Source organism: Lissotriton helveticus, chromosome 3_1 (assembly GCF_964261635.1).
Source record: "Lissotriton helveticus chromosome 3_1, aLisHel1.1, whole genome shotgun sequence".
Lineage (NCBI taxonomy): Eukaryota > Metazoa > Chordata > Amphibia > Caudata > Salamandridae > Lissotriton > Lissotriton helveticus.
This window is the reverse complement of record NC_136061.1, coordinates 331,669,667-331,681,771: the sequence shown is the minus strand read 5'-3', so window position 1 is coordinate 331,681,771 and position 12,105 is coordinate 331,669,667. Positions and strand designations below refer to the sequence as shown.

General features: G+C 44.4%; 1 pseudogene; it reads right to left on the bottom strand.

Annotated features, from left to right (window-relative positions):
- Positions 1–394: 394 nt before the first annotated feature.
- Positions 395–12,105, bottom strand: part of LOC144822430 (cystinosin-like) — a 342,663-nt pseudogene continuing 330,952 nt past the window's right edge.

Sequence of the window (12,105 nt, the reverse complement as noted above, 5' to 3'; positions counted from 1 at the left end):
CACGACCTCAATGCTAGAAATATTTGAGGGCTCGGAGAACCTTCTCAATATCATTTGGAATCCTTTCCAGTAGAGGAAAAGCAAGTGGCTCTTCCTTCTCTTGAGCACCATTCTACTTATAGACATTTACCTTAATAAGACTGATTAACATTGTTTACTTTCAATTCACTGAGGGTATGTGCGATATTCCCAGCCACCATATCTGCATTTTTCTTCTAGCACTACTTGTACATATCATGAAGATGATCTCCATGTTTCGAATACACCTTGCAATATAGTTGGTAATGAATTTACACTGATCGATCATTAGAAAAATCCCTCTTTTGCCATGTCTGGAATATCATGTCCAGGATCATGAATCAACCATACTAAATAATTGCTTTCCCGTTAGACACTATTGGTCATGTGATTCAATTTCATGTATATGTTTGTATAAGCAATAATGCTGCACCATAACACAATGTCAAAAAGGATGGAGACCAATCCCTGTCCAAACTTCGTTGGGTCAGCAAATACCAAGGTCCATTCACCTATTTCAAAGAAAAGAAGGAATTGTTTTTATTATTAACTTGAATTGCATTCTAATACAAAAAAAATAGAAAAACCTTTGATTTGCTACAGTATAATTGTATTCAATCTTGGTATTAAGAATATTAAACCATTCTGACATCCTCCCATATCATTACTTCCTCTTGAATTTACCATGAGATCTCTAAACGATATATAGTTGTGTAGTTCAGATTTCTAATGCTTTATCGATTATTTTAAAGAAAAGAATACAAAAAAATAGAATAGAAGTGTAATAAATAAGCACATCAGTCTTAAACAAACAGTAAAATTGGCAGGTGTGCAAGAAGGTGAATAAACAAACAAGCATAAAGTATTTCTTCGCTATGTGGGTTTGGATACCGGCACATACAGCATAGATGTGAATACATATTTTAAGCTCTGCAAACAGACAACATTGCATCACTTGCATGCTCAAACGCCTGTATCTTCTGTACTTTGAAGGTTCTCCACTGGACATAGCTCATGACATTCAAGTCTTCAAAATGTCAGACATATTCCAATATGCTAAATTTTGTCATCGGACCTCAAACACACTGGCTAACACACAGTGAACTAAATCACCATCCTACCATCATCAATTATGGCAATGTAATGTCTGTTTTATATACATTTTCACCAAATGCCCATCGCACACATGAGAACAGGCTCTGGCATGCTCAGTATCCCAATATGTTGTTTATTTCAGCAACAGTGAGCTCAAAGGAAACGTGTTTTGGTTGCGGACGGCCTCTTTCCAACAACGAGTAATTGCCATTTTGTTCTTTTTATTCAACGTTTGTTCAAATGTTTTTCTTAAAGTGACATGTGCATCCATAGTTCTTTAAAGTGACAAACAACTCACCCCATCTATAGTGCCCACTAAGTTCACACATGTAATTCTGCAGGACCTCTTTTCCACTGTGGTACAATCCAATTCTTTTCTTGATTTGTTTTAAGTCCTACGAGTGCCCAAAATGTATCGATATCATTACCACACACCACAGTCTGGGCAGCATTGACTTCTTCCATTAAAACATCAGTGCAACAATGCCAAGAGGTTGCTAAAACCATACAATATAGTTTCACTAATTATTATATGATGAATTCAATGGGCATCTAAACTTTTAACCTTAATCACATCTTTGACAAAAGTCGGGAATTGTGCCCCAGTGGTTTGATATCCCAACATAATTTGTTAATACTTTGTCTATACAAAATTACTAATATTAAATGCACCATGATACACTCACAATATCACATAAAGGTTAATTAATAACTGAATCTAAACTGAAATGCAACACATAAAGCAATACAATGGAATTTTGCCCTAGTGAGTTCTCAGTACCTACACACTGGGAGCCAAAAAATATCTAGACACCAGTATTATCTTATGGTTCCCAGAATATTGATTTGATCATAAAAACTACAAACCTGCATGTAAGATGTAACCACGATACTAACTGAACAGCCAGTGAACCTAAAAATTGCCATGTATGTGAAATACAATTGATCTATTAGGACCTCCGTCCTACCACATTGGCATGACTACACAAAGTGTCTACATGCCCTAATCCTGAACTTGGATGTGGGATTTGTTCCTATTAGAACTCAGTGATTAGTCTACTGGTGCACAAACAAATGCTCCTCCATATTCAACCCTGCTGGAGTTTTAGTGTTCAGTTTGAAGTTGTATCTGGATTCCAATTGTATAAGGCATTGATCACTCTGATACTGCTAGGGACCACATCTAGACTAAAATAACTCAGTTCCTCCTCTCTACCCCCAAGAACGTCTTCAAAATGGTGCGCTACGGGTTACGCATGGTCTTTATTCCTGATGGCCCTGTTGTGTTGCAATATATGCTTAGGGACTTTGAGGATTGTGCTGACTATGTACATTGAGGGACATATGCACCTCAAGACATACACAGCATATTCACTCCTGCAATCCAGAGGTCTGTTGATACACTAAGGTGTATAAAGAAAAGGAGAGAAGCTGGATGGTGTTGTCCCCAGGTCTACAAACTTTGCACTATTGGCATTTTTTTTAAACTAGTACTGCCGCGGAGCCAACGTACAATCCTGTGTATTTATGGACTGCACACTACTAACTGTTCCCTCATTGATTTGGTTCTATGAAAAATAATAAAAGTCCTATCTTGCATGGAGGTTCTATCAATATATATATATAGATATACATATATATGTATTTGTATATCTATATATCTATATATATATATACATATATATATATATATATATAAGAAGAAAAGGTTGCCACAAGTTGAGCCGCACTCCCACAAGGTAAGTAAAGGCCAGGGGAAGCCAAGTTGTGCCCATTGCTTCCAATAGTCCTGACGCGTTTCGAGCATGCGCTGTTCATCAGAGGACACCTGCAAAGAACCACCAGCATACGTCATTCCAGTGTCTTACCTTTATTTGAAATTGCAAACACGCTCAGGTGATCATAACCCTAAGCATTTTGGGACTGGAAGTCCATTTAAATATTCCCCTCAGTGGGCTGCTGGCAGTTTTCAGTTGTGGCTAAAGCAATCCGTTGCACACACAAGCACTGCCCCCAGTGCTAACAATCACCTTCTGCTCCGTTTAACACTGTTCAATTTCACAGCACGGATCCGCCCTCTCAGCGGCGGTGTCGGCTCGCGACCAGGCGGGCCGCAAATATAAGAAGAAAAGGTTGCCCCAAGTTGAGCCGCACTCCCACAAGGTAAGTAAAGATCAGGTGTTTGTAATGTGGTTTGCTGGTTGCAGCATCTAGTCTGCACAATGAGTTATGCATGGCACACTCATTGGGATCACATGTTTGGACATCAGGTAGCATCACTTTGCCCACTAATGAATGCACCATTACTAATCCGAATACGAAATTGCCTTGGGCCTTCCATTTTAAGGAAGACTGTTCACTTCTGGAGTCTTCAAAAGGAAAGGTGGGGTTATTTGCAAATGCCAATTAGAAGGTGAACAAGCATTGGCATAGCCAAAAGGTCTCGCCTTTGGGACTTTATAAGTGTTTAGCCATGCAGCACATTATCTTGGTTGCTTTGCTTCCAGGGATTGAAGAACTACACAATTACTACACACTGGGTCATGAATGTGATGTGATTCAGGAATACATGATTCCCTGAGGAAACACTGATGGACACATTCCAAGGCTTTTTAAAGCACAGACAGAAAGACAAGTGTTTTAATCCAAGTCAACAGTACTATAACATTCTGTGTGTGACTGCATCCCTATATGATTGAACAGCCTATGAAATAAGAGCTGAGCAATGCAGCACATTATCCTGGGGGCTGTGCCAGCAGGGATTGAAGAGCTATACAATTATTACACACTGGGTCATGCAGTGTAATTCAGGAATGCATGCTTGCTTCAGGAAAAATTTATAGACACATTTCAAGGCTTTATAATGAACAGACAGAAAGAAAGTGCCTTGATGCACGTCAAAGGCACTATAACATTCAGTGTGCGACTGCATCACTAGAGTATTGAGCAGCCTACGAAAAGAAGCAGTAAAGTTCTTTCCAATGGCGGGGACTTTACATCCCTTCATCCCCAGGCCTCTATTCACCAGGCACCCTTCTCCAGAGTATTCCATTGAAAACACTGCTTGCAGCATCCGCTCACCAGCAAGCCCCCAGCCCCACTCACTGTCCCAGCCCCCTAAGTATAGAAGCGCTGGACATTGCAATGACAACAAAATGCTCTCATTTGTCAGGTAGAGGCCTAGAGGGGAGATAATGAATAAACAGGAACAGCCTCGGCATCACTTAATCTCTGTGTACCTAAGAACAAAAAAATCACCTGACCTTGTGTAATGTAACTGCAACTTTTGTAAAGTGTTCCAATAACTTTGGGTCTGTCGAGTTCGCGCTCTATAAAAATGCCCCCCAAAAATAATCTGATCTTATGTAATGTAACAAGTGCTCATGTAAAGTGCTCCAACATCTCTGGGTTGCTTGAGTTGACATTATATAAACAAGCGTCAGAGAAAATGCAAAGGGAGTTGCCCAAGCCCTGCCCATAACTGTGCTCCAAGGTTGGGCTGCTGTAGTTCTGGTGACTGAGGCTCGCTAAATCAAAAAGCTGCAAAGGAGGAGGGGTTTGGAGGAAATCCTCACACTTTGAACTCAGAAAAAATTAACAAGGCAATTTGTAAAATAGTGTCTGACATTTCACCTCAGTATTTGATCAGGACAAGGAGATTAAGTAACAGGCACCGAAGCTGACCCACTAAAGTCGGGCAAACAGCCACACGAGCAGGAATCACATAAAAAAACTGTTGCTCAAACTAACCCAAACAAAAAGCGTATTGTTAACAGTAATTGGGTGATGCTCTGTGGAAGGAAACCAAACACAAAAGGAGGGACAAATAGAAAGGATTAACCACCAGCAAGCACCAGCAAGCAAGCATTTTTGAACAACAATCAAAGGGCCGAACAAAAAGGCAATGGGCGGACAATAAGCTCATAGAGTGACTACAGCATGTCTTAAAGAGATAGCCCATGCGCTGCCTAGGGTTGACCTAAAAATGTATACCAAGGGTCACTAGAGAGCTTGGATAAGGAATGGAAGCAATTAAGTGAGGCTCCGCTTGCTGTGGATGTAATCCAACACTAATTCTCACCACAGAAGTAGATCCACGGCGGCCGGGCTGCATAGGAACACATTGCAGTTCACAGATATGAAGGGGGAAATCCCTTTGTCGCTGGTTGAAGGCAGTGAAAAAACAAGAAATCTCTTGGGAACCTATGCACACATACAGACTTCACATCACCATACTACTCATTCATTAAGTTAAACCCCATTCACCACATTTTTAAATCTCGATAGAGCCACCAAGTACAAAGGAAAATTATGTAACCAGCTGGTTGAAGGCAGCCATGAGGAAAGCCAAGGCAGGGTCAAGTGTGTGGACACTGACAGGTCAAGGCGGCCTGGGCCAGTGAGTCCGAAAACTGAAAAACGGAAAGAACACTTTAGCCACAAGGTGAAGATGCCTGGATTGGCTGGGCATGGGTGTCTGTGAGTGTGTGGTGCTGAGACAGAGGGATGGCACTGCGGATACCAGACCAACCAACCTTACCTGTTGATGGCCGCCCAAAAACAAATCCCCGAACTCTTCTCCGGTGAGTTACTATACTATACTAAACTAAGCGGCTTGAAAAGCGCAACAACGCGCCCGAACCACTGGTAGCAGAAACTTAGCGACACATGCCTTACATCTATGTGACTACCGTCTCTACACTCCTTCCGCCCTCAGTGCCTGACCCTATGATGACCGCTATCTACTAATTCCAATAAGTAGTGGCCCGAACACCGCAACCCAACCTCGACCTGCCGGTCACATATTCTGCAGCGACGTGGTCCAGCACCAGTGGGTCTACTTGTCTTCCTTGATGTTTTGCACTTTCGGATGGCAGTGATTCACCAGAGTAAGCTACTCCTTGTCTGCCATTTATGCGAAATCCATGTCGGTTTGGGTTTGAATCTCCCCAACCCTACTTGTCTTCCCAGCCGTTTTGAACATTCGTATGGTAGCGATCCACTAATATAAGCTACTCCTCGTCTGCCATACATCAGAAATCCGTGTCTACTTGGGAGATGACCGATTTCACCCTCAGCCCACCCTAACGTAGGGACCAGAACACTGAAACTCCTAGATCCCTGCCAGCACTTGAGAAGACTTCTAGATCTGTGACTGCTAGAGAACTTAACCCGGGACATTACCACTTGCTATCCGTAGCAGTAGAAGCCTTGACTACGAACGTCCCCTAGAACAGAAGGGCCCCCATAAGAGTGGGCTTACCTATTATTTATGTTGAGGCAGGAAGTCGTGCACCCAGCATACCCGCTGTACCTGACATCCTCCCTGCCTCAGTGACTGACTCCTTGATGGCCACCCAGGATTATCTCCCGGTATTCGGCTTAGGTAAGCTCCCACTTTAGCATCCCGGGGAGCCTCCTTCCAATCCCTATAGAAGTGGCCTGACATCTGCTACTTTATCACACCCTCCCATCGGGAGCCTGCCCCCCTTCCAACCCAGACATAATGCCTCCCATCTCATCTACCTACACCAACCTCAACCCCCCAACCCTAATTACCTAAAACTGCATGGCCCGAACTCCTTCTCAATCGGTTACCCCCCTAACCTCTCACCTAAAGCGAAAAAAAACTTCAAACACAAAATTAGACAACACCCGAAATCACTTTTCGTGGACATCTATGACTGCTTCTCTAAAGGACAGACAAAAATGGATCTTCTTTTCCACACAAAAAGACCCAATAAGTGGAACTCCTTCCTCTGCTCTCAGCTCCACATTGACAAAACCACTAACACTCCCCATATCTGCAAACTGACGATCTCAATGCCTAACCACACGCCGCAGAGTGGGAACACCTCTGTGACCATCCACTCCAACGGCACTGTCCTGATCCAAGCCAACAACGACAACCTAGAGGCATTTGACTCCCTCTTCAAGTCTCTTTGGACAGCCCCCTATCACGCTCACCTCCCCCTCCCAACACAAACTTTCTCCCCAGATAGCCGGACCTTCCAGCAAAGCCCACCTCCATTTCCTATGCCCGCTATCAACAACAGCTTTCTGTCTCATGACCCCTCCCTCAATAAGGAAGAATTTAGCTAGGCATTGATTCAACAGCAGACCAATTTTATGTTTCTCTGAAGTAAGGTGAATTAGAAAAAACAAGAACCACCTTCTTTTAACAGAATGGCTATACATTCATGTATATATCAAAGCATATTTCTTTTTATATTTTTATACATAGCTCATATTTAACTTTTGATGTTTTTATATTTCATTTAGAACAGCATAGTTGTACATCCATAATATACGATAGACGTAAGGATGATGGAGGTAGTGCGGCAGGTGTCAACTACGCGCGTTTCGGCATACGTGCCTTCATCAGGTAGCCGTCTATTGCACTAAAATAAACATATACTCAAATAGATACATCATTATTTGGTTATTGTTCGGTGGTTACATGTGACATAATATATACTTAAGAGATATTTACAATTCATCTTATTGAGTTTCAAATTATAGTGTCCGTTTTAGCATTCATATTTTCATATATGGAGTCGCCAAACCACATAACATATATTTACACTTATTTTAAGAGTTACTCGATTGCTAACTAATTCATCTTTTTGCAGTTTTTTAGAAGATATATAGAATGGAGACACACGATCTTTCCCCCACTAGAGAACCATTATGAAAAATCAATTTCAGAACATGGGAAGAATTATAACACAAGAATAAGAAAAATCCAATCTTATTCGCATTATGCCTAACAATGAAAGCATATCATTCTGTACAGTTATATACATACTGACTTTGGTACATGAATATCAGAAGCATTGCGATTATATCTCAGTTGCATTGACCATTACCCAGTGAGAATCATGAATTAAAAAGCAGCTGTAGCCTACTGCATATGGAAAAGCTATAGATGCAGACTCAAAGAGAGAATTTTAGTGTTATTTTACCATATATAAAATGATGCTTGTATTCAAGATTGAGCTCTCTCTAGACATTAACCTCAATACCTCCCACGAAAGTCCGACCTCCGAGACCGTAGACAGCATATGCAGGCTCCCCTCAAAAGCCTGGAAATCCTTCAACTATATCCCTGAAGCCGAGATTCTCAAACGGATCTCCACCTCCAAATCCTCATCTCACGTCCTAGATCCTATTCCCTCCCAATTGACCAAAAAGCTGGGACGCTCCCTAGGCCCGTTTTGGTGCAAGATCATAAACAGCTCCTTGAGAAATAGCGTCATACCAGACTGCCTCGAAGTCGGCTAAGTCACACCACTATTGAAAAAACCAGGCCTCGACACCAACGATCTGAACAACTTCAAACCTGTTTCAAATCTCTCTCTCCTTTCCAAAACCCTCGAAAAATGCATTCTCCTACAAATGACCCAACACCTGGACAACATCAACTTTCTAGACCCACACCAATCAGGCTTCAGAAAAGGCTGTAGCACAGAGACCGCGATCCTTAACGTCATTGACGACATCCACATATTGCTAGATACTAACAAATGCTGCCTACTTATTCTCTTGGACCTTTTGGCAGCCTTTGACACGGTTGACAACACAACCTACTCCTTAAGGCTCTTCAAGAAAGGGTAGGTGCCGATGATGTGGTCCTACAATGGTTCTCCTCCTTCCTACACAACTGCTCCCAACTTATAAAAATCGAAACCTTTACGTCCGACCTTCACCCCATCAGCAGAGGTGTTCCCCAAAGCTCAGTGCTCTCTCCTCAACTGTTCAACATATACATGGAACCCCTCACTACTCTACTCAAAAGAGCCAACATCCCCTCCCACCTATACGCAGATGACACCAAGATCTACCTGGAAACCTCCTCCATTGATGACATCCAGAGACTCAATGACACACTAAAAGATGTCCAACACTAGCTATCAACAAATCACATAAAACTCAACTAAGACAAAACAGAAATCCTCCTTATCCCTAACAAAAAAGAAAACTTCCAAGTCACAGAATGGCTAAAAGCAATTGATGCCCTCAATAGCAATCTCACTCTGGCTAACTCAGTTATATCATTAGGGATTACCCTAGACCCAAAACCTGACATGGCCAAACACATTAAGAACTCTGCTAGGAGTGCCTTCCTCAATCTGAAGCTACTTAACAAAATAAAACCACACGTCCCGCCCAAAGACCTCAAACTAGCCACTCAATCTTTGGAGCTATCCAGTCTCGACTACGGGAATGCAGTCCCACCTAGCTCCCCTCAAAACAACCCTCAACGCAGCAGCCAAGAAATATGATCACATCTCACCCACACTCAGAGAACTAAAATGGCTCCCCATCGAATTGCGTGCCAGCTTCAGAACTGCTTGCCTCACGCTCAAAGCCCTGCACACAGGGAAACCCGATTACCGAGCCTCAAAACTCAAGAGAGCCGGTCAGACAAGGAACCTCAGGAGCTCTAACACCCTTCTACTCATCCCCATAAGAACATGCAAACAAAACCGCTGCGCGGTCCTTCAGTGGAAACGCGCCCCAAAATCTGAAACTCCATCCCAAACGACATCAGGACTACCTCTTCCTTTGTCAAATTCAAGAAACTCCTAAAAGACCTCTTCCTCAATCATGCCTTCCCGAACCGGTAACAGCTGCTCAAGCGCACAAGCCTGTTCTCTGCAGCATCTTGACACTGTGATACTCAAACCGATCCCTTCCCCGCTCCCCTCCTCATCTCCCCTTCCTCCTCTCTCGCTCCTCCCTGAAAGAGGTTCAACCCAAGACTTTGTGCACCCATCGAGGATTCTCAGGAGTTCCATACCTCAATGATGCACAGCACTCTGGGACCTGCTAAACAATATTATATACCATGACCTATTGTGTTACCCTGTAAAATAAAAAAATATAGTAAAGCACTACGATACCCTTGGGTCTGGCCAATGCTATATAAAACTTCTCAATAATAAATAATAACTGCCTCTGGGACTCAGGCACATGGGAAAAGAAAAGTTCACCAGTGTTCTGGATTATTATATAATTTCATCTGCAGAGCGTGGAGTGACTTTATGCAAGTCCTGCTCATTGCCTGTAGTGCCTTCCGAGTACGATGAGTGATCTCGTTGTCACGAAGATTAGTCTGCTGGTCTATCCGATTTTTGAGGTGACATGGTCTGTGCCACCGCTTGCGGTGCCTCTTTACTCTCCTGCTGTGGTTGGAAGGTTGTGGGCTTCCGCAGCGTAGTCGCTGCCGGTTCCTGGCTACTCGCTTTGTCCCACGGTGGCTCGATTGGGGTTTTGGCAGAGGTTTCATATGCCTCGAGCCAGGACCATGTCTCTTCTGGTGTGTTGCAGAAATTAGACAAGGAAGTACTGCAAACCGGCCTCCCAGAGTGCCTTCTTGGCCTCTATGAAGGATGCTTGCTGCGCCTTCACCCTGGCTGTGAAATCCGGGAACATCAATACTTTTCTGTTGTTGAGGGCGTAGGGGCCATGGGCCTCGCTTGCTGTCGGATCGAGTCCCGGTCTCGATAGTAAAGGAGCTTGGCCACCACTAGTCGGGGGGGGCCTTCCCGGAGCAGGGGCATGCCCTGGGACTCAGTGCGCTCTCTCTCTCGAGAACTTGGAGAGGGAGTCGGGGGACATTTTGGCTCTCAACCATTTCTCCAGGAAAGTCAGCATGTCTGTGCCTTCCGTGCCCTCCGAAATACCTACTATTCCAATGCTGTTCCTTCTGTTCTGCCCTTCAGCATCTTCTGCACGATGTTCCAGTTCGGTCACTCTGGAGGTGAGTCATTTCAGGAGCAAGGCAACTTGTTTGTGTTCTGGTTGGAGCTCAGCTACTGTTCCTTCAACTTCTTTAACTCTATCAGAAAGTTTATGGTGCTCGGCCTGCAGTAGGATCGGCTGCCTGACCTTCAAAGTTGTGTTCGGAACCTCCCCTGCTTTTCTCAAATCATTGGTCATCCCCTACTGTCCAGCACGTAATCTTCGTTCCTCCCATCGCCTCTTGCTAGCTGTCCCTGCTACCAAATTAAAAAAGACCGGCGGTCGGAGATTTGCCACCCTAGCTCCCGCCCTCTGGAACCAGTTACCTCTCTCTCTTAAATCTGCCAATTCCCTCTTGGCTTTTAGAAAACTTTTGAAAACCCACCTCTTCACACAGACTGGCTAGACCCTCGTCTCTCCATCTCACCTGCACTCAGCCAGCGCCAGGAAACCTCTCGGTGTCAGCGCGCTATACAAATTCCCCCTAAGATAAGATAAGATAAGTAGTCCCAGTCCCACTGAGGCTGCCTCTATATCTTGTTGCAGCGCCGCCTTAGTGTCCGCAATAGCCGCTAGAACTTTGTCTAGGCGCAGGTGCAGTTGAAACTTCAAAATCCGCAGGCTCTCCGCCATCTTTCTCTATGGGCAGTGGGGAGGTTTTCGTGTGTTGGGCTTTGTGTTCCTGACTTTGCCCTTCTGTCTCCGCATTTTGAAGTCTAGAACGGGAAGTACTGCAGGGCAAGGTAAGTACGATCTCTCTATATCTTACTACTGCGTTCCGTGCCCCTTACAGCACGTGGGTCTATGGGGATGTGCGTCACAGCTCCCGCATTGGTAACCCGCTTGCCAGGGCCTTAGGTTTGTGCCACATAAGTGGTCTCTGACCGGGTCGCTCCCCTCAGATGTGGACAAGTAGGCTCTGGGTTTTTGGTCCCCACCTCACAGAATCTCTAGTACCAACGGCGTCTTTCCAGGTAGATCAGGCCTCTGCCACCCCTCCAGCTACCAGCACCAGCCTCCTCCCAGTTGTAGTTTGTGCCGTTTCCAGGGGGGCTAACTGACTAATTTCCCTCTGCCCGGTCCACTCTCCCTTCCCGGGCCTCAGCTCACCTTACTGTTGGCTCCGGGGTCGCTGTGTAATTGACGCCTTCCAAACGTCCAGCCAGGGTTAGAAGTTCCTCCAGACAGGCCCCGCCAGGCCCAGGTCAGCTGCTAGTCAATACGGCCCTGGTTCACGGCACATAT